General features: G+C 33.5%; 1 protein-coding gene across 2 annotated transcripts in view; it reads right to left on the minus strand.

The window, feature by feature from the left end:
• LOC110374293 (octopamine receptor beta-2R) overlaps window positions 1–23,597 on the minus strand; it is a 151,935-nt gene that overhangs the window by 38,177 nt on the left and 90,161 nt on the right. For both annotated transcript variants that reach the window (XM_064040164.1, XM_064040163.1), the window contains one exon: window positions 11,216–11,237. The gene's annotated coding sequence lies outside the window, so the exon portion shown is untranslated. The remainder of the gene's footprint in view (window positions 1–11,215; window positions 11,238–23,597) is intronic.

A 23,597-nucleotide genomic window follows, 5' to 3' on the forward strand; every position in this document is an offset into this window, starting at 1 on the left:
AAGTCTTTTGAAAATATTATATCAGAATATTAGACTGTAAAGAATACGAAGCTTACATATGCCTCCATTTACTTCACGTGTATCGTTAATAACCTTTTTTGGTTTAATCAGGTCTTTGAACTCTGGAGTCGAGTCTTATTCAAATTAAAGTAAATTCAAAATTAAAGTCAAGATTATCGCGAATATCTACTCAATTTTGTAAATACTTCTGATTGCGTCGACAAACAAAAGTCAACAAAATCAGTAAATGATGTCTCCCTTTATTGGGTTCTAAGACAGTTACCTAGTTATTTTCCATAAAGAAGAGCTAAATTTAGACACATAGAAAATTATATTTGAGTATTACCATAAACGAAAATAAATTATCCAAAAAAGGCTAGATACGCTCCATTGATATACTGGTCTCAATAATTAATTAACTCAAAATAAATATACCTAGTCCTTATCCACAAAAATTTCCCATCCATCATGCTCACCCATATCCGAATCCAAATGAATATGTAAAAGCAAACAAAATAAATAAAGCAAACATTTTGACTACAAGACCAGATCGAATGAGGCGTAAGTCAATACCTGTGTCTGCTCAACGAACAGTAGGTTATGTGGAAACAAAACTTTTTTAATTTGGACCTCTGCCAATGCTTTTGGTGTTCTATCTTGAATGACACGTAGATGAGTTCAGATGTTCGGCTGAGATTAACCGGTTGAATCATTTATGAGGGGCCGAGCAATTTGGGTACGAATTTTTATTCAGGAATTGGAATTTTGGCAACATTGGGCTTTTTATTGATTCATTGTTGGATAAAGCCTTTGCTCGTGGAGAGAAGGTTAATGATCCCTACGCTTGGATCGCTTGCTAAAGGGGTATGGGCAATTTCAAATCTCGTTCCATCGAACTATGGAAGTGAAAGAATAAGAAGTGCGCAGCTGGCAGATCTCCTTCGAGAACATCGTGACTCGTGAGTGATCTGCCTCAGCAATATTTTTCTTTAGATTATGCATTCACATTCTTTTAGATATTCATTCATTATTCCTAAAGACGGCAGCGACAATACTACATACTGAATCTACCTGGCTCCGTTGCAATAATTAATGTGCCTGCAATTACTCTAGACCCCCTGTTTTACGGATCGATCGACTGTTATGCAGCTCGCTACAGAAATAGACATTTGACTAGCAGTTTTATGGTCCGTTTCATTCACAATACAGCTCGTATTAGTTACTTATTTATTTAAACTGTTTTTTCCTCATAGAATTGGAGGGTTCGAATGATATTTTTACGGGTTTCTTTGCTAACAAAACATATAGCCGTATGTCTCTAAGCGTACCTATGTCTGTTACATCCTTTATTACTTCTCTTCATCTTAATACGCTTTTCTCCCTAAATTGCTCTCTTTTACCTTGATCCTGTTCCACGTTCCTTTTATCCTTTACGAAACTAACAATACGAAAATTGTATAAGAATTTCTCAGAACAAACACGGAACGTGATAGGTTATCCGTAATATGCTTTGATTGACAGATCCATACTCTTTGGACTCGATTCCTTTTAGTATGAATAAACAATAATCCAGCCATGACATTAAACCTAACTGCACCACGCGAATAGAACGATATATCGATCACCTAGTGTTCGAAGTCCCACACTATCTAGGTATAATCGAGGTACATAATCGTCGGTAATTTGAATATTGCAAAACTGGAATATTGCATTCGAGGTTTAAGGGTCTAAGGCAAAATTTTAAATCAAGTCAATAGAATTGAAAACCATTTTATAGGGGAAATTGTGGAATCAGGCGATACTTAGGCGATACGTTAGGAAAAATATGTAGCTTTAATTCCTACAATTTTTTTTATGGCGGCTTCAAAATGGTTTGACGGCTTATACTTTTGTAGATTAGCTTCCAATAAATCAAGAATAAGGCAAACAAACCTAAAAACAGCTATTAAACATAACTTAAACATAATGCCATTCGTGACAAATTATCAACGAAATTTCGGTAAAACTTTAACCACGGCGACGATTAAAAAGTGATCAGTGATCACAAATTATCCTAATGTGCATTTCAATTAATGGTAATCTATACATATAATAAATCTGTAAAAAAACTGTGTCTGTACATTGAATATATTAAAAAAATAATAATTGGGTGGGGTTTAGAAACAGTAATGGAGCACAAATCCAAAAAAAAAAGTCTGTCTGTATGTCTGTATGTCTGTATGTCTGTATGTCTGTATGTCTGTTTGTTTGTACACGCTAATCTTCGGAACTACTGGACGGATTTCAATGATTTTTTCTTTGTTGTATCAGTATTAAGCCTGGTCAACATATAGGCTATAATTTATCTTCGAAACTTGAAGACCTGATGCAGAACACCAACAGACCAACAAAACCATAAGAGATACAAAAATGGTGCCATAGCAAAAATTGTTTCATGTGATGAGCATTTTCAGCTGAGATAATAAATTTTAAGATCTGGAACACCTGATGTGGAACCCCAAGAGCACAGCTTCTCTGTACCATATACAGGTATGACTTTTTAGCAAAAGTTGTTCAACTTGATAAGCACTTTCTGTTGACTTATAAAAATTGAAGATGTAAAACACCTGATGTGGAACCCCAGGAGCCCAGCTAGACTATAGCATATAAAGATATGACGTTTTTGCAAAAGTGGTTCAATCTAATAAGCACTCTCTATTGACGTATATATGTTACGGGTAATGCTAGAAGGTGGAGTAAACCTAGGTTTACCCGGGTTGACTTAGTATTACCCAAGCTTCTTGGGTAAAGTCCGAATAATAAGTAAAATAAATTTTAATTCGGTGTTTACCCATGCTCACCTAGGTCTACCCAACTCTGACTGGATAATGTTAGTTGTTGCGTAATTTTCGAGCCCGTGACGTAATTCTAGGATGAATGTGGTACTGTTGAGGAAATGTTCTCAAGTGTGTCATGATAAACTGATTGATATTGAAAATATATCACCAGAAAAAAAAGCTTACGAGAGGTTGCAAATAAACAGTCGCTTTCAGGAGGCCAGGGTTTTAAAAGGTGTAATTGCAAAACAAAATGTGCCACAAAGAAGTGTTCATGCAAAGCTGCAGGAAAATTGTGAAATCCTAAATGTCACAGCAGTTTACCTTGCTCAATAAATAATTTCAATTTGAACAACAACGACCGTTATTAGTTTTTTTTTTCTATTAAATCTATGCTCTTCAAGCAATTACGATCGCCTTTGTATGTTTTTTAAATAATATATGTGTGAAATGACCTGGGATTTTCATTTCACTAATTAATTAGACAAATTTTTAACATTATCCAGTCAGAGTTGGGTAGACCTAGGTGAGCATGGGTAAATCCCGAATTAATATTTATTTAACTTATTATTCGGAGTTTACCCAAGAAGCTTGGGTAATACTAAGTCAACCCGGGTAAACCTAGGTTTACTCCACCTTCTAGCATTACCCGTAACATATACATACATACATCGACGATCTGGAACACCTGATGTGGAACTTCAAGAGCAATACTACACTTGAAATGTATAGAAACGAAACGAATGTTATGAAATAGGTATGGTGACACAAAACCGACGATTATCCCTTTATACACTATAGAAATGAACCCAAGGACAATCCCCGGTGGACGTCGTTAAAAAAAAGACAATCCCCGGTTCTGTGCTATACCATTGCTAACTGTGGATGAAAACTACTTGGGCTATTGTGATGGGATGCTAATGGACTAGGAATGGGGAAACTACGGGAACTATGGCACCTGCCGGTGACAATGTATTAGATACATGTAAAATTGCAGGTGGAGACTTCGCCAGCTCACTTACTGGACCCCCGGGAATCAGTCACTGAATAGCAACAAGAGGGCAACAGGGACATGAGTGGCTGAAGTGTAAGAATACCTCGGCGGATTTTAAACGCAGATTACGCGCTCCCTGTGGGTTACTTACTACGAGGCACCTATTCTCCGAGCAGGGTTACTAACCCTGCTCTAGCGACTCCACTCTGGACGGCCAAGCCAAGCCAGAGACGTGAGACCTACCCCCGTCATGGTTCACTCCGACCGGCCGGAGATGGGGGACAGTATACTCTCCCTGGAGAACCTCCCTGGAGATATTTTGGTATCCAAAATATACGTAGAAAGTACCTACATACGAACTTAGAAAAGTTGCACTGGCAGGTACTTGCCAAACCTGGAATCAAAGACGCACGCTCATACTTGAGAGATTGGTTCTCTACCCACTAAACCACCACGACTTCCACGAAGTCACCACGACTTTGTCATCTATTTAATGTTTTTTTACGTAATAATACGTGTAATATTTTTGCCACACACAACTTAAATGCGGACTAATTAGAATCACTACTTTTATCCCTATGGTCGCGTCTATTTCTTTTCAGTTCTCAGCGTTTTGTTTAGTCTGCTGTGCTTTTGCCGTTGAAGTACAAAAATTAAATATATGGAACGTTTCTAATGGTTATGCGTATTCCGTTGTTTTCAAGTCAACGGGCCCTTAAAATTCAATATCAGACGATTCAGATCTTTGATTTTGCTGACCCCGTAGTCGCTGGCATAAGGGACAGGATCCGCGTACGAAGTCGCGGGCAGAAGCTAGTCATTAATATTAAGGGTAAAAATTGCCTTTTTATTAATACACTGACATGAGTGTCGTTTGATTTTGTTGTGGTTGAAAGTAGGGAAACTTCTGTCGAAAAAAAATTCCAACATCATGAAATGGTAGAAATAATACAAGCGTAATAATTTCCTTTACATTAAAATAGATCTTTAACAGTGGGACAGTAAAATGGCAACCCATGGTATGGGTAGATAACATTTTTATAGACTACTACAAAATACTCATAAGTTTTCTTTGTGGGCAGGCTATGACAATGTGATCTAACTAGAACACTTTCATTACAGTTTTTAGCTTGATTTGGTAATATCCTTCTAATTAAAGACTTATTTTAGTCTAAATTAACCCTAAATTAGTAGTATCAAATGATCAATTAGCTGAAAACCACAATTTGAAACCACATGTTGATGTTAAGTTGGTTAGCAGTTGATGGAACCACGCTCACCACGTAACCATTACTTATTTTACTAGATAAAATAACTATTTATGAAACTTCTGAACTGGTACATAATTGTATCTATTTCTTATAGTTTTTTGTGATAAGTAAAATAAAAAGAAGAATCCAAGATTGGACATCAATTTTATAAATACACAATGATATGAAATAAACAAAAGACAAGTTAAGAATTCAACATATGTATATAGCTGCTATATAATATAGATATAATATAGCTGCTGTTGTCCCACAAAAATGAGGATTAAAAATACTATAAAAAATACTCCCTGTTTAAAACTTTTTACTAAAATCCTAAATTAAAATCCCCTATGGTCCACCTGCTTATCAATCTGACCTGTCATTCTATGTTCACATAAAAATGGATCAGATTATTACAGTCGACTTAGAGAAATATTCACAAACAATGCTATGTACAAAATGTAAGCATTTCAAACATTGTTTATTTTTTATTGTTATTTTTATAGCTTTAAGGGTGCTTTTCGATGATATTTAAGGCTATAATCACCCATCGATGTCGTTCTAAAATGTCTGCTGCTATTAACGTAAACCTCATTTACACCGAAGAGAATGTCTTTTAACTAACGAGATATTATTTTAATTTCGAACTTACATTTTGTTTGAAATTAAAATAACAATAGTACGCTTTATTATGTTTTAAAAATACTTTACTTCGAATATCCAAAAAAGACGCAAATGTGAATCCATAATTTTGACATTTCAATTCCTTTTGCAAGGTTCTGCTGATTGATCAAGAAAGGATTTTAAAACTGGTTAAAAGTTGGATAGCGTTTTAAAGAAAGCTAGTATTCTACCGCACGAAAACTCGAGTATATTCTAATAAAGTGCTGTTTAAACACGACATAAATTTCAATTTCTCGGAGCAGTCTCATAAAGGTCATAAATCTTCGCCTGTCTATAAAATTGTTGGAGTGGAAAATAGTTTTTGCACTGCGTTGCAAGAAAACTTTTTTGATTACTGTAAAATAGATTTTGATCCTGTCTTTAGATTTAATGGACTTGATGGTATAAGTTTTCGTATTTAAACTTATATTATTCTCAAAACTCTTTCTTTTGCTGATATAGCAAATAAAGCCATTGATCTTTTTCGTATAACCTATATTTAAATGGGAAACCAAAAGATCTTAATGTACGCTGCGAATAAATTAGTTACGGCTCCGAATCGTTCCATTTTCTTATTAATTAACCAACGTCAACTTTATTGAAAGTTTGTGGACACACTGCAATAAATTATTACGACGTTCAAAAGATTCTTATGTTAAAAAAAACATAATTTATGACTTTATGAAAAAGCTTTTTGCTATGCATGTAATTTTTATGCAGTCATGCATTAAACAGTCACTTACTGGAAAATGTCACCTGCAATTTTAAAATAAATATTTTACTTCATAAATAATACTGGCTTAATATTTTTTATAGCGTAACGGTGTAAAGCAAGGAGTTTGTATAGCTATTTACACGACACTGGCCATACCATAAAGTTAATGGCCGCCGGGACTCATAAACTTTACGAATTGGACAAATTGATGGTCGTAATTGGACAATTATAAGTCTGAGAAAGCTATGAATTTTATACTGACATGAAATTATTGTGATTGACAATCTGGCGGCTTCATAGATGTCTTTATTTAAAGGAATGTTACAAATTATAGATGTGTGTTATATAAGATGGATGGTTTTGTGGTCGCTATATTGAAAAGTAATTTTAGGAGGTCAACAAAATATGTATATATTATCTGTATATAAATATTTTTAATAAGGAAATTATCAACATCGTCTTAGGTTATTAAGAAAATTATTACACTGTCCAATTTACTTCGAATGGTATTAAAGAGTGAACAAAATGCACTTAGAAAACTTACTTTAACAACTTTTTTGTCAAATATTTTACGTTTGACGAAAGTTAAACACACCAGTGTTAATATACGAAAACTGCTATGAATAGAACAGTAATAGATGTATGTTACTTCATTTGACATTTGTATAGACAGCTGTCAATTTCCTTCAATAAGAATTATCGAATTGTTTGGAAAACTGTCGATTCTATTACAAAATCAGTCTGTTGCCAGTTATATAACAACGGTATCATGAACTGGTTTGTAAAAAAAGATTATTTTTCTAAAATAGCTTTTGTAGTTGTAAAAGATTTTATTCTATTTTAAATCTGTTATAGGTACTATTTAACAACACTCCACTAATTTACATTTTCATTTTTCATAGGCACCATGTCGCATTTAAAATATTATCAAAAATAATCATTTTTTTGGCTAAGTATTCAAATCCTTAAAGCATATAAAACTCAACTAATAACACAGAAAGAAATACCGTTCCTTGTAGTTGGTTACCAACAAACTACAGCCATGAGAGCCTGGAAAATTCTAAGGCATCAAACAAAGTAAGGACAATACATTTCCACCAACAAGGACTTTCCACCAACTGTCCTCATTCCCATAGACAACAATCCTTGTCCTGTTACTTCTTTATCTACTGGTCATTGAAGCAGCTTAATCAATAGACAATCACCTATTCTGTGTCGAGCTCTTTGCGTTCGTTCCTCTATGAAATGTTACATGATGGCTTGCTTGGTGCAATGAAAAGCACTCGTTCTTTTGAACACTATTTTAAACTGTATACATGTATCATGCACGAATAGTTAGAAATAGGGTATAGTAAGTGAATGGAAAAATACGTGAAAAAATTTCGATTTCCGAACCTGAAAAATCTATTGGCCAAAGCTACTAATTTGCGCATTGTCATGACCCAGATCCCAAAGATGTAGGTTTGATTTTGGTGAAAAATTATGATATCAGTTTCCGAAAGTGTATACTTCTGCTTATCTTACTAACTTTTACAACGCTTTCGCACTAGCAGATTTTCCGAACGTATCGTAAGAGACAGCAAAAAATTGACAACTATAGTTCAAACAATGACACGTGAAACCGAACGATAGGAATGTGTCGAACATAAAAAAAACCGAGCGGAAAATCCACATAATGTGAAAACGCTGTCATGGGTTTCTGAATGAGAAAACCTATACAGAAAGAGATTTAAAGTATTTATTTTATAACTGTAGCATTCGTAACAGTAGTTATTCGAGCTTCATGCATCCGAGGCTTTAGATCGCTTTTGCTTCAGTATTCCAGAGTAAACCAAAATAATTCGTCAGGCTGTCACATGCCAGGGCGGTTAGTACTGCTTGTGGCGATAATAAATTGTACACGCTCAATCCGACTCACGATTACTCTGCTTTGAATGAATGTAAGAGCTCGTTGCATACAAACGTGCTTTGTATACATATAAGCTTAGCGTTTTTTTTAAATCTATGGTTAATCCGAAAAAGTAACAGACTTATATTTTTTTCGGTTTTGTTAATTTGAATGGAAAAACACACCAGTCACAAGGAACATGCCAGCACGTTGAGTAAACATAAAAATGCCTCCAACTACATATTAATAATATGTTCTAGGATATAAGTGACACGGCATCGTTTGAAAAATTATGTCACTGTGTACAATTTCAATAATTTTCAATATTTTAACCGTCTTTGATAAAACAGTATTATGAGTACCTAAACAATATACATGGCAGTTCATAATTTTTATAAACTTACAAAATCGTAAATCTTAGCGTCAAACAAAATAAAATTATTTTTTTACAACCGCTTTGCTACCTTGTAGGTATATTCGTTTGTTTTAAAAGTGACAAAATGAAAATAGCCTCTAACGTACTTCCTTTGCAACTCGCTTTGCAGTTTAACTAAAGCTAAGACCATAAAAGCCATCTCGATCCTAATACAAGTATCTTGCAACGTTCAGAAACCGCATTCTGTGGTCACCATCACTGCAAGCTACATGTGTTAGCAACCTCCTGTGGTACTGCGGTTGTCGCAACCTAAGAACATTATAGCCAGCATTAATGAGATGTCAGAAAAATGTATGGACTTCGATGTGGGTGGGAAAGTGTTGGGTTTTGGACCTTAAATTGTTGAGTGTAGGGTTTATATTTCGTAGTTGTATTTGTATTTATTGTTTATGGAAAATTCAATTTGGAAATTATTTACCTACCGAATAAGATTCTTTATTGGATATATACATTGTATTAGGATACCACCAATTTGACATGGATACATGACCCGTTTGAAGATAATCGAATTTCAAGATCATTTCTTTACAAGTAGTCTAGTACGTATAAATTTTATTATTAGTTAAAAGTCTCGTTTTGCGGATTTTTGTGTGTTTTGTGCCTTTTTGGATAGCTAGATAAATGTAGATGTTTTTTAAGTATTCTGCACAAAAAAATTAAGAGTAATATTTTTGAGAAAATAGCTACTAAAAAAGTAATTGCTGTTCGCTATAATTTCCTGTGTGATTTGTACAGTTTTATGGTTTGTTATTATGAGGTGATTCATCTTCTATCCAAAACACACAAAAATCCAAAAGACTTTGACTTAATGAAAATTAATACGTGTACCTAGACGACTGATCTTGAAATTCGATTATCTCGAAACGGGTTAACTTTTGCCCAGTGTATCCCATGGTCAAATTTGTCCGTATTGACCTATACTATCACCTCCTGAAAGGATGCGGTCTACTTACCAGTAACCCTGTATATTTTGAGAATATGGAAATATAAAATACGTCCGGATTAGATAATATTGTTGGCTTCTGTGTAATGTCCGTTCTTGACTAGCTTATGATAATTGTAGACTTTTTTACCACGCATAGGCAAAGGCATTATTATAATTTAATTTGTTTAAAGAATAATTTTTAAAATCTTAACAATATCGGTGCACCTCACGCTTGAAAATTTACAAACTGCTACTACGCCAGAGTTCAAAAAGTATTACTTAATATAAAATAAATATTTTGCACGTACGCCGTAGTTTCTGAACAATTTTTGTACGTTAACCCAAAAGTTATTGGTGAAAGCACCTAGCTTGGAGGTATTTGTGCGTGCTCAGAATTTTTCTTGTCTCTAAGTAGCCTCAAAATATAATATGAAAAGAGGATACTTATAAATATTTTCCCTATAAACAGGTGAGGCTGTAAATAGCACGTGTTGTGGGCAGAAAGATGAAATCAAGATATAAGATGTAATAAAAGATATATTTTCTGTATTTTCTTTTAATCTTAGGATTGGTTACATCGCCTTTCAAAGAAAATGTAGATAAGGAGTTTTTTTTTTATGAAATTCAACACTGACAAGATATTTTGAGTAACACTTTGAGTAGCGGATTTTCCGATCGGTTTTTCCGCGCGTCAACGTTCTATTCCTAGGCGTTGTGTCGTGTGTGTCGCATCACAAGATAGATATGCGCGATAAAATCCGCTGGTGTAGGTAAAGGCGGTGTTACAGGTTTTTAACGGTTCATTTTTGTTATGGATTAATTGATGGACTTATTACGAGTATCTCAATTAACTAATGGTCCCTCGGATACATAGATTGATGATTCCAATGTGTTGTTATTTCATCTACAAACTATTGACTTTTATCGTATCCATAATCTATTATATTATAGTAGGTACATAACGCTCTAAGTTAATTACGCTACATTCTGTTTCGTGGTTCTAACTTATTATATTATCCGTACATGTCAATATATGTACTTGTTTAGTTCGACTATGACAAGCTATGTACAAAACAATGTACACTCGATTGCAAAGTAATTGGGACGATCACATATACCAATCTGATTTCAGGTAATATGTAGGTGACATTTGTTACTTTTTAAATAGTTAACGTTAAAAAAATATGTGCTAGTCAATTAAATTATACAATATCTTTTTTCAATGAAACCTATCAAATGCAGTCGGGAAATAATTTAATTACTTTTGTAAATAAACAAAATATGATAGTTGATACAGTTTTTTTTGGTAACAACCTCGGAATTTTAAAATGCAGGACATGAAACATTTTTTTTTAGATACTTTATTTATTATTTTTGCACATTATAAACATAAATAACTATATAGGTAACTAGTATTATGTGTTTTCTAACTTCCATTTTATAGCAAGTTTGCGAATTTCCTGTGGTTAATTTATCCATAGTGACAACATCACCTCATTAGCAAAATATAATTAAGTTATTAACTAACCTTTCCGCTTCACATCCAAAATCTGAAACAATAGATAATAATTGGATTATTATAATGGTTACATGATTTTAGTTGCAATATTATGTTATAGGGTTGTTAAGTAAGTTTGAAACGACAACTATGCATACTTTTATGCAAAAAAAAACAAAAACATTATGTACCTCAAAATTCTTTCTAGCATTTTTCATCAATTAGAACTTAACTTTGTGTGAAAACAGTCATCTCGAGATAGTCGGCATTGACGCCAAAATTACTATAGTAAGTAATAGTTAAAGCCTGAGCCTGATATAGGTAAGTAACTTTTTACCCAGGTGCAGAAAGCAGCTCCCTCTAGGCTGGAATGGAACAGTAAAAAAAACATAACTTTAATGTAATTTCAATAGATTTTAACTTGTACTAAAGATTATGTAACCTCAAGTAAAGCGATTCCTAAAATAATTTGCTTCAAAAATCACTTTTCCAATTTTCCTAAAGACCCATGTTAAACAATTTTGTTAATTAACTAATTAAATCTGAGAAGGGTATGAACAAAATAACAAAGTGAAATTTAGACAACCCTACATTCTATACGTCAAAGAATCGATTATAAATTAAATAGGAAGGTTTGGATTACCTGAACAGAAACATTTTCAGAAGGTTCATACACGTTTTTCTGTATGAAATTTCTAAATTGTGCCCATTGCTTAAAAAGTATCCGGCCCAAGGAACTTAATATCAAAGCGTGATGGCATATAATATGAGTCAAGATCCTGTATACTAACTTTTACTTATGTGATTCATCATACGATGCTTACCTACGCCAGTACGTTATAAAAAAAAGGATTTACTTAGTATTTGTACTAGTACAAAATAACCAATGGAACTTCTGAACTACTTTTCTGTTGGGTATAAAATGTATTGTTGTTGCTTTTAATGTGATTATAATTAGTTGATACAGTACAAAGAGAGGACACAATACCAGCCAGTCAAAGCTTCGGAATGTTCTAGAAACGACCCTACACACAAAATGTATTCCAATTGCCAATTTGTAAGTTCGGCATTGATACGAATATAATCCCAATTTGTATTCAGCATTGTGGGTTTAATTTGATTTAGTAATACCTAGGTGGTATGTGAATAGCCTATAACTGTTTCAACTGAATTAATTAAAATTGAAGTGTGTGTAGTAATTTTAGTAGATAAAGGGTTGTTAGAATAAAAAGTAGTATAGGACAAACTTCAATCGTAGCGGATCTATTACATTAAAATTAAACCGAGCATGTAAACATTACACCTGAAAATCTGAACGTTTCAATAAATAATATAATTTTATCTTTCAAACGCTACATAGGCGTAATTTTCCGTAAAAACACTGGAAAAATATTTATTCAGTAAAAAAGCGAGTAATTCGCTGAGTGCGTAAAAAATTAAAATACCCCATTTTTCCTTGTAAACCGCTTAGCAAAGCTTAAAAGCCTGCCAATATGTTTTTGAAGGGTGACAAAATATAATAACGTTTTGTTTTAGCACCACCCCTGTTTTTTATGCCTTGTATAGACGTATATAAAAACGACGAGTGTCAGAGGTTCCCACGACCAAACCCATTATCATTTTATCACAGCAGCTATTTTAAACCGGGAAAGGGTTCTTTTTAATTTACGTTTGGTGATAAGAAGCACGGTTTTCGTAGCACGCATGCAAATGAACGTCCATGACGACGAACCGCACGCCGCTCTCGTCGAATTCCAATGCTGAGGGTCGTGACCTCCTGTGTCATCACCTCGAACGTATGATGTTCTTCCATTTGGTCTCTGGCAACCTGCACCGTTGCCGCACCGACACAAAATGTGCAATATGAAAGAACTATAATTAAGCTTAAGCCAACCGTACAGACTAATCATTTTTTTTTGAAAATCGTGAATTCAATCAAAGTTTTTATGGTCTGATCAAAATTAACTAGGTTTTTGGTTAGGTTAGGTTTAAATTAATAAGGTATTTGTACGGACAAATACTTAACCGTTTTGTTACGTAGGTATTGCCATTCATCTTCATATTGATGTTACTGACTGATACTGATGTTCGGTTTAGTACCTACTCTAAAACATATGTTCGAATATTCGTAACCTAAACGTTTTTCCTCATCAGAAATCAAGAATTCTATACCCTAGGCTATATTTTGCTATTCAATTCGATTTCTGAGAGACAGACGGAAAGGTATTTCCTATCTCCTGAACGCTATACGGTAAGACGTCTTACATTCTTTTTTAGCGAAATATTGAGGCCTCAAGCAAAAGTCTTACGATACGTGCACTGATATTAGATTGAATCCCAAAGAGCAATATTAATCTTTTTGCTCTAATTTTTTTTATTTTAAATTTAAATTCTAAAGTCTTCTCTGATATTTAAAATATCTCGCTATAGTTAACTTTTCAAAATGTGCTAAAAATACGGGTATAAAGTTATTTTTTAGGTAACAAAAAATGATATCAACCGACGTGATACCTATGTCGCGTTTAAAAATTCGCTTTTGTTAATCGCTGTAATCCTATCTTATGTAAGAAAGCAACACTTCTATAATACCATATTGATTTCCTAAACCAATTAATCATACAACTCAAATATTAGCTGACAACTATCTGTTAGTTCATTATTATTCCATAAGCAAGGAACGTCGAACAAAGTCCGTGATACGACCAAAACTTTGGCACAAAGTAAATAAATTTGATATCTGACGGCCCCTATTTCCCGCATTCATCAAACCGCACGCAAACCCGGGCCCTTTGCTCCTGATATAATGACAGACCAATAAATATTGCTATTGTTTCCCAAACTGAGGGTTCCGTTTTGAAGAGTTCTAAAATCAATGCTCTGATTCCGTCCTTTCATTTGTTTAATGAACTGGGAATTTGGGACAGTGATTTAGCTGCCTGCGAGCCAAGATTAACATTTAAAACGTTCACTGAAAGACTATTTATTATTTGTAGAAAAAATATGATGTGATTAAAGAATTTTTTGTTGAAAATAGAAAAGCAAATAATTACATTTATAATTAATAGCAAATCTCTGATTTGCTATTATGAGCATCATATTAATGATGTTGACTATTTTAAATTGAAAAAAAAAATCTGCAAGTTACAAACAGTTATTTAGACTACGATATTGAAACTATAACTCATACAGATTTATTTACTGATTCGATTAGAAAACACATTACAAAATACCTCAAATATTATTCCGAAAAAGGCAATCAGATTATGAACCTAAAAATACATATACATAAGCCTTATGTTACAATGAAAGAGAAATACAATACCATGTGTAATAAACAGAAAGGAATAATCAAAATTTATTTAGTTAATAATGCTGTCCCTTATAACGCAGGTGGTATAAATTTTGACACCCCTGCATAAAAAGTTTGGCACAATTTATGAGTTACCTTACCAGATATAATTACCAAAATAGGACTAGAAGTGATGAGTATATTAAAAGATAATGATTAAATGTAAATTTAACATTATTTAAAAGGTTGAGAATAAAATGAAATCGAATATTGCTACGAAAACAGTAGCTGCTACAAATGCACTATTCCTGACGGATCTTTTGTGGGTCATACATTTATCTACTTTCTATTTTCACAAACTAAAAAGTGCTTCGTCAGCAAAAATATGTAGCCCAAATACAACCAAATGTTATGAAGCTGATAACATGTCCTTGCAATAAGAAAACAAAAGACAACACCAGTGACAATATCACAAAATAACCGTCGCATAATTTTGCCAAACACCCACTATCTTCCGCTATACGGTAATAAAAATACAACAACGTAGAAGCAACCGCCCGGTAATGACAGGGTAGCGGCACATTTCCTTGATAAATATTCCCTTGGCACCCGCTAAAGTTGGTCGTTTGTACCATTATTAGGCTCTGCACACGGTAGCAAGTTTGCCGAAAGGCTTGAAGAAATAACTGTGACGACTAATATAATAAAGAGAAAACATTTTGTTTGTTTGTTTGTTTGGTACGCTAGAAGCTCCGAAACTACTAAATCAATTTGGATTTTTTTTTAACTGTTAGAAAGCTACACTCTTTTCGTGTAGTATAGGCTACATTTTATACCGGTACGGGCAGTTGTTCCCCTTAAATAATCACAAAGAAGAAAGTGTGATTGTTAAGTACTTCTTCACGCGTAAACGGCAAAACATTTATTGATGAAAGAGTAAATATAGCTTATCTGGGTGCAGTAAGGACTAGATGAAGGGCATTCAAATCAAAATATCTGAACCGATTGAGTTTTGGTATTTTGTGGCAACTATGGTGTTTTTGGTGTTCAAAATGTGGCCACGTAAATACGCGTTTTTGGAGCGTCAAGTCTGAACATTGCTTAACAAAACAGCCTCGGCAGTCACTTGGGAGGCGAAAAACAATGAATGTTAACCTATCCCTTGACAGTTTTCGTTGGCGTACGTGGCTCGTATGATCAATTGTTCCTGCTTTAATTTTAAACGCTTTTGTTGTAATTTGTCTTGATGTGTTAGGCAATGAGTGGGGTTGTTTTTCAAGCTCTTTTGCAGTGACAAATGTGGAGGATTTTGTTCAATTATAAATGAGCATTTTTTGAAATGATGAGAAGGTAGTTCGGAGTGACTTATGGTTTGAAAACCTTAACATTTCTAGAAAATACAAAATTACTGTCTCATGCCAACGGTTTCACTCACATTAATTTTTTAAGTTGTTTATATATTATGTATTAGTGTATTATAATTTAATGTTATTATATTTAAGTATGGTATTGTATTTTCTATGGGCCTTAGATGCCTGATGCAAATAAATAAATAAATAAAATAAATAAAAAAAAAATAATTTAGCAGCTGATCCACGAACGTGTATGTAGATTAGCACATTCAAACAAATGTTTTTAGTATACATAGACGACATCAACTATTATACATTCTAAACAAAATAAACTTAATTATTTCAAAGCTTTTGTATAGAAGTAGGCATGTTTCTAAAAAGCCTTACAAATGTTGAAATTAACTTCATTCGCCTATAAATTAGATGTCTTCAAATTCAATTTAGTTTAACGTTATTTATAGCTCTGTAGGGATTCCTGTTACGATTTCATTATCTTTTAAGGCTTGATAAACCAAATTCTATTGTTTCATTGGGAAATCTTTGTGTAATTACTTACGAACAATAAGGCGGAGATAAGTCATCATTTTCATGGAACTAAATATTTTTTGCTGCCAAATCCATGGGATATTAAATTAGTTAGAGGTAAATGGAGGAAAACAACAAGCAAAAAAGTTGACGAGATGCGGAAAATGAATATTTCTTATTGTTATACTTACCTATAACAGATATATTTTTAAAGCTATGGTTTTGCGTTTTGTTACTAGTAGTTTTGTTTTAGTATCTATTTAATTTTAAGTACTTACCTGTAAATTAATTGCAATCAGGTGTGATTAGGGTATAATGGGACTGGTATGCACAATGTGTAAAAGTCCTTATAATAAATAAAAAAAAAAAAAACCTGTACATTATGTTTTAAAATAAACTAAATCTATATTTAGGTACATAAAAAAGAAAACTTGAAATTGTTATGTAGTAGTTGTAACTATTATAATAAACTTTTTAATCTAATGAATGCGAAAGTAAATCGATCTGTGCACAGATATCCTAAAACTTGAGAAAGGACAAAGCCCAATTTTTATCCTACCGTCCCGTACTAAAATAGTCCCCATGGGATGCGAGTAAAATAAAATAAAAATTGATGATAAAACACAGACATATAAAATGATTAACATTTTACAAGCACTTAAAATCCCCAACATATTTTTCATGATCCTTTAATTAAAACATGCCTCACTACGAAACGTAGTAAGTATTACTAAAACCGTGCATTTTCCATAAACGAAAGCCATTTCACAAACTTTAATTGCTACATACAGAACAATGTGCTATTTCCCGCCATTTTGCCGACCTTTGTTTTTCTGTATACCTATTTCGGCGCGCAAAAGTATTTTTGCATTCAGCCAATTTCGGGAGAGGTCTCCGCGAAACGTGTGTGAAAAGGTTCATTGTCTTTTTACGTGTTTTTTTTTATAATATCTGCTCACAATGTAAGAGTGCGCCATTTTATTTTTAGTGGTGGTGACATTTAAAAAAATCACACGGGTTGAATATTTTTATCCCCACTGTGGCAGTATTTTTACTAAAAAGAGCTAGGTCAGGCGTATGAGTTTTTTATGAAAGTGTAAATGCTTGCCGAGGGATGGGTTGCTATACATTAATACATAATTATGCTGTGTTTTTTACCCATATCTTATTTTTATTAAGCGGCAGATGCTTGTCATGTTTCTATGTTACAAATGTAAAGACATTTACATTAGTGGGATGAATAACCAAACAGATGTATTTATTACAAACAAAAAAACGATATTTTTCATAAACATGTTGACTGAAAAGTCACAAAATAAAAGGACATTCAAGACAAAAGTGGCAATGTTGCAAAAATAAACCGTCTTACAAATCCACTGAAAATTGGGTGACGATGTGAAAACGATCAAAACATCTAATTATATCTTTAACGTACATTTTTGAAGAGACAATATTATACTTGGATGATTTACGACTTTCAGTATGAACTTAAATATTTTATTTGTTCTATAATCATCTGCCTAGCCATTTCTTTACTATGTTAAGACAGGCTACCTTTTAAACCAGATGCAGCTGTGCATCAGTGTTCTAGATCGAGACTTGTCTATCGGACTTTGTCAGACTGAACACCGACCCCAACATAGTTGGCAAAAAATGTTTTTTGTACATTCTTAACATTGCCTTTGACCCTCATAAAATAGGTAGCTGTATAAATGTCAATTCAGTAAATACTAAATAGGTTAATCTGATAAAAAATCAGGTTGACGTCACACTTTAGGCGTGGTTGACCAATTTTCACGCTTACTTTGGTGGCTTCTAATCTGATATTAGAAAATATCTACGCGGACTCTAATTTTGATCTATATGTCTGTTGATTTTAGGTATTGGAAATCATTGAAACGTACAATATACATATTTCCCCAAAATAGTTTTGCTATCCTGAAACTGGCCACAAAAGAGTCAAATTATATGAAAAAACCTTGTACCCCATACGCGGCATAAACAGGCTGAACTCAGACTGGACTAATTTATTTAACAGCCAACTATGGAAGATATTGAAACTGACTTGTACTGAACTTACCTACTCCCATCACGTATATTGAATTTACCAAAGTAACAAGTTAATCCATTTACTTCCACACAATTTCATAAATCGTATTCAAACGCAAACCTTTGACAAAAAGTTGGCTTCTTATTGAAAACATCCATATTTATAGACGAGGGCCTTCTATTGAGGATTAATAATAATAATAAAACAGAAATCCCGAATTTAGGGATTACTTTAATGAAAAACCGGACTAGCATATTGAAGGGATATCTATGGCGTTCCTATTGGCATATTTCTCTCCATTTCGTGCATTGACAGTCGGAAGGACGAATGCCTCAAATAGACTAGCGATTAGATTGGGGCTTTAGTGGTAAATGAAGGCGATTGGTAGAATAGAATAATTATTTATTTGTAAGAAAAAGTTGTTTTTCTCCTCTATCGGACTCAAGGGTCATTTGAAAGAGTTATCGTAGCGTTGGTTCCTAGCTTGGTAAATAAATGATAGAAACAAAGGTATTAACCTTTAGTCAGTAAATGTCTGACACTCGGGGTCATCTGAAGATATCCGCAAAAAAGGTCAGGTCTATTAATCTATCATTTAAAACAAAATAATACCTGCACTCAAGTGGGAGTTTGAACTACCTAATTTTATTATGACATCAAGTATTGTAAATCATGAATTTTCATTGACCCTGCAATGCAATCCAATATACTCACAATATTATAATTCTAACCGCTCCTCTCATACACCATAAACGTACCCTAAAGCGGATTATTAAAGAACTCCGCGCGTACGGACCAAATAAAAATGTACCTATCAAGAATACGAATGATATGTCAGTAATATATGGAGAAAAATTGGTTTTTACGCTCCTGCTTTCATGACATCTGCCTTAAGATTATATTGTACTGACTTTTCTCCCAGTTTTACTCGTTCTTTTAAGGATATTTATTTGTGCATTTTGGTTAAAAGGGCAATTGCAACAGATATGTACTACAATTTATCTCTAAACCTTTCATCTCTAATGATTTTCCTTAAACCACTTTCAATCTCAAAATTTGAGTTTAAACTTCGCAACTTCAAACTAAAAAGTTGTCCGGATTTTAACATTCATATGAGAAAAGGCTGAGCAGATGATGACCTAATTTCAGCGCAATCGGTTTTGGAAGCCTCACACATAGACGGATACTCTCGCATTTCTAATATTAGTAGGGACACGTTACTTTAAGGATAATCTCGACTTGAAGGGTTTTACGGCCGCACGTAAGAGCACGTTATGTCATTTGCAAATGATGTTACATGTTACAGGAGGTTTTTAATCAAAAATGAAAATGATATGTCTGGGAAGAGAAAATGTATTTTTGTTGTAAGGTGATTCTGTGTTTTATTATGTTGTTCTTTCATTGTTATTAAGAAATTTAGGTTATAGGTAATGTAACATTTTTTATTTTGAATTCTGTTAGCAAGAGCAACAAATTAATATTGTGATAGTTAATTAAAGTATTACGTCCATCCCTATTTTGCTAAATCCGACTTTAGTATCTAAGTCTTATTAATGGAATCACATCAAATTGTCTTCGATAAATGGGTTGGGGAGGCCGTAAAGCAGTCGCTCCTTATCAAGCACTGGTACTCAGCTCCATCCTGTTAGAATAGAAAAATCCGACTAGCTAGTTAGATGATAATCAATGCTTACTATTTTCAAAGACACCGAAACGTTACAAGTACAGGAATTTACTTTTGAAGTCCAAAGTTTTGGGTGCATCCATAGCTTAACCGTAGAAAGCGAGCTTAACCGTAGCTTAATTTAGTCGTAAATTGCTTTAATTCCGATTAGTCGGAACCATTTCGAGTATCTAAAGTTCAATACAGACGTAATTGGGACTAGTTTCTATGTTAAGAGGTCTTGAATAGCAATGAAACAGCTAGGGGACAAATTGTACAATCTCCTTCAATTTGCAACCGCTGGGTAACTGGTTCACCCAATTTAATTGAGGAGAACATTCTCCTTCATTGGTTAGATAGATAGAATTTAAAATTGGAAGTTTAAGACGGTGATGAATTGTTGTTTTAGGATTTTCTGCGAAATTTTATTGATAAATAATTGCTATTTCTAAAATTTTTAAGAAATTGAAAATGCTACCTTTTGTAAAATATTTTTAAAAGTCCAACATTAAGTTTTTCGATAGTACTTAAGTGTTGGACGAGTCTCTATATTAGTAACAAGTAATTTAATGTGGTATGTATACCATTGATCAAAGTAATGTTGATAAGCTGCGTTATAATAAACAAAAATAACTTCAAACACAGTTTCGCAAGCATCCTGTTAGAACTATGTATTTCACACACTCAGATAAAATCTTGTCTATAGCCTTCCTCGATAAATAGGCTAATATTAGGTACCTACAATAATATGTCAACCCAGGCCAATTCATGAGTAAAGCGTGTTCCCCCAAACAAACTCTTCAGCTTTATAATACTAAGTATACTTAAACAACCACATAGGCATATTCTAATCCCCAATAAATCATTATTATTTTGAAAGAAAAAAGCCGGGTTGACTTAAACCCAACGTCAATTTGCGTAATTGACTAAATTGAAGGGAAATAGCTGGTAGATAATAGCTTAGCAATCTGACATGGCGCACGATATGTCCCTTGAGAACGTTTTATATTCAGAACGACAGTGTATTTTTGTTTTTATGTACAAAAAAATAACGAACACAAAATATTAAGACAAATTTTTGCTCACCACTTTTGGCTCACAATTCTGACTTTTGAAAATAACTTTGTCTGACTGTCCAGCTTTTGCTCCAGAACTACTGAATCCATTTAAATTAAAGGAGATTGGGCAAGAATGTATGAAGTTTGGTCCAAATGTCCACCACGAATGAGACATATATTAAACTAGCTTTTGCCCGCGGCTTCGCTCGCGTTAAGAAGTATTATTATTAATTAGGTATGGTTTTTGCGGCTTTACTTTTGTTTAGCGTGTGTAAAAAATTAGGGCCTGCAAAACTTCTTTGTACACAATATTCTTTACTAATCTGTCATTAGGCGCTAAAACTAAGTTATTGGGTGAACTTACCGTGAGCAAGCAACATAAACTGTCCATGAGAAGCAATGTTCTCTCAAGTCAATACGCAAATTTGAGTTTGCCCTGAGACTTATTTATTGTCATGGCAAAGCAGACTTTTAGGGGAAACTGTAATCGTTTAAATTCGAACGGGATATCGTTAGGTATTAATGGGATTCGTGGTATAAATACAGTTTCCCCTGTTGCACACCCAGTTAATATAGTGGCTTCCACTATATTGCGATGTAACGCTTTCACTTGCAGTCTCGTACCGTTACAAAGTTTTGGTGGTTTTAAATTTCGCAACAACATAGGATTACGTACTGATAGGTTCAACTAATACATTTTACATCCTTCATCATCCCTTATTTTATCACCCGTGGGGGTTGAATGGGGGTTGAATTAATCAATATCGTATTTAAGCGAACGTCATCATAAAATTCTGATTCGTCATCAGGACTTCTTCATAAAATCTAAGAAGATGTGTACAAACTTTCATCCCCTATTTTATCCCCTTAGGGATGGAATTTATCAAAATCCTTTCTTAAGGGTTGCCTACGCCATAGTAGCTTTATGCATGCAAAGTCTCAGTCCGATCGGTTTAAAATTGACAAAGTTTCATACAAACTTTCATCCCCTATTTTATCCCCTTGGGGGTAGAATTGATCAAAATCCTTTCTTAGCGGATGCCTACGTCATAACATCTACCTGCATGCCAAATTTCAGCCCGATCCGTCCAGTGGTTTCAGCTGTGCGTTGATAGATCACTATGTCAGTCAGTCAGTCAGTCACCTTTGAGTTTTATATATTTAGATAATCCACTTAATTTAGAGTAACTTTTACTAAGAAAGTAAAAAAATAACAATGCCAAAAAAAAGTTATAGCCAAAAATGTATTCTTAATTTTCGGTAGTTTTTGTATGTTATCATTATAATTTTTTATTTTATTCCACTTCCATTTCTGCATTTTATCTAAAACTAAGATGAGTAAGACACATTTGCATATAAACAGCCTATATTTTTTTGCCCGGTGGATGTACGAATCATAACCAATTGAGGCGCCAGAAGTGCTTGAATATACTCGGCGGTGCCTAGATCTAAGAAAGTTCGATGTAACTGGTGGTGTCTTCTCTCTAATAATTAACAATACTATTTTGTCAGAAGTTACAGAAAGTACGAAAATCGAACATCACGAAAAGTAATTGAAAACATGAAATTGAAAAAATCTATAAAATGTTTTATTTGATTTTGCTATAACTTTTTTCTGGCATTATATATTTTTTTACTTTCATAACAAAAAATGTTCTATATTTAATGGGCTATCTAGCCATATAGGTCTCGTTCGTGGTGGACATTTGGACCGGAATCGCCCATTGTCCTTTGGTATATAAAAGTCTAGGGCTTAAGAAAGAGCAAAGGCCACTTTTTATTCAGCTACGCAAAGTAGGTAGTAGCAGAATGGCGGGTTAGAACTAGGACCTAAATAAAACCGTATTAACTAATCCATTAGAATAATCTTCCGCTACAACTAATAAACGAATTACAATGCTACACAGATTGACTCATTTAAATAATTTATGTACCATACTAACTATATTTGGCCATCATAATCCTTATTCTATGATACACACAGTCGTCACAGCCAGCAAGCTTGCGATCGAGCCAAAATAACAAATGACTGTCAGATGACGCGCATATTTCGTGTATATTATTATAATGTCAAGCCTAGATTATAGATACATTGTGTACTTTGTAAACAGAAGTGTGATATTTATAACCGAATGCTTCTGAAATTGTTATTATTTTTAAAGAATGGTGAAAAGGGTGTTTGTCATTTTTATTGCGAGTTTAAATTAGTGTTCTTTTTTTTGTATTTTGTGTTTATTTGTTGTGAAAAAAAGATATACTTTTTTAACAATAATAAAAGACAAATTGTTGTAATGTGTTGTACACAGCAATATTATTTAAGAAATGACTGATAAATTACGCCCCTGACTCAAATACGTAAAAAAAAAATTGAATAACAACTTCAATTAATATAATGCAGGTACCTACGTAATAATTTTAGACATTTTATGTAATTATTAGGGTATATTTTACCGTCAATGTTAAGTTTTATTTCAA

The sequence above is a fragment of the Helicoverpa armigera genome, chromosome 21, assembly GCF_030705265.1.
Source record: "Helicoverpa armigera isolate CAAS_96S chromosome 21, ASM3070526v1, whole genome shotgun sequence".
Classification (NCBI taxonomy): domain Eukaryota; kingdom Metazoa; phylum Arthropoda; class Insecta; order Lepidoptera; family Noctuidae; genus Helicoverpa; species Helicoverpa armigera.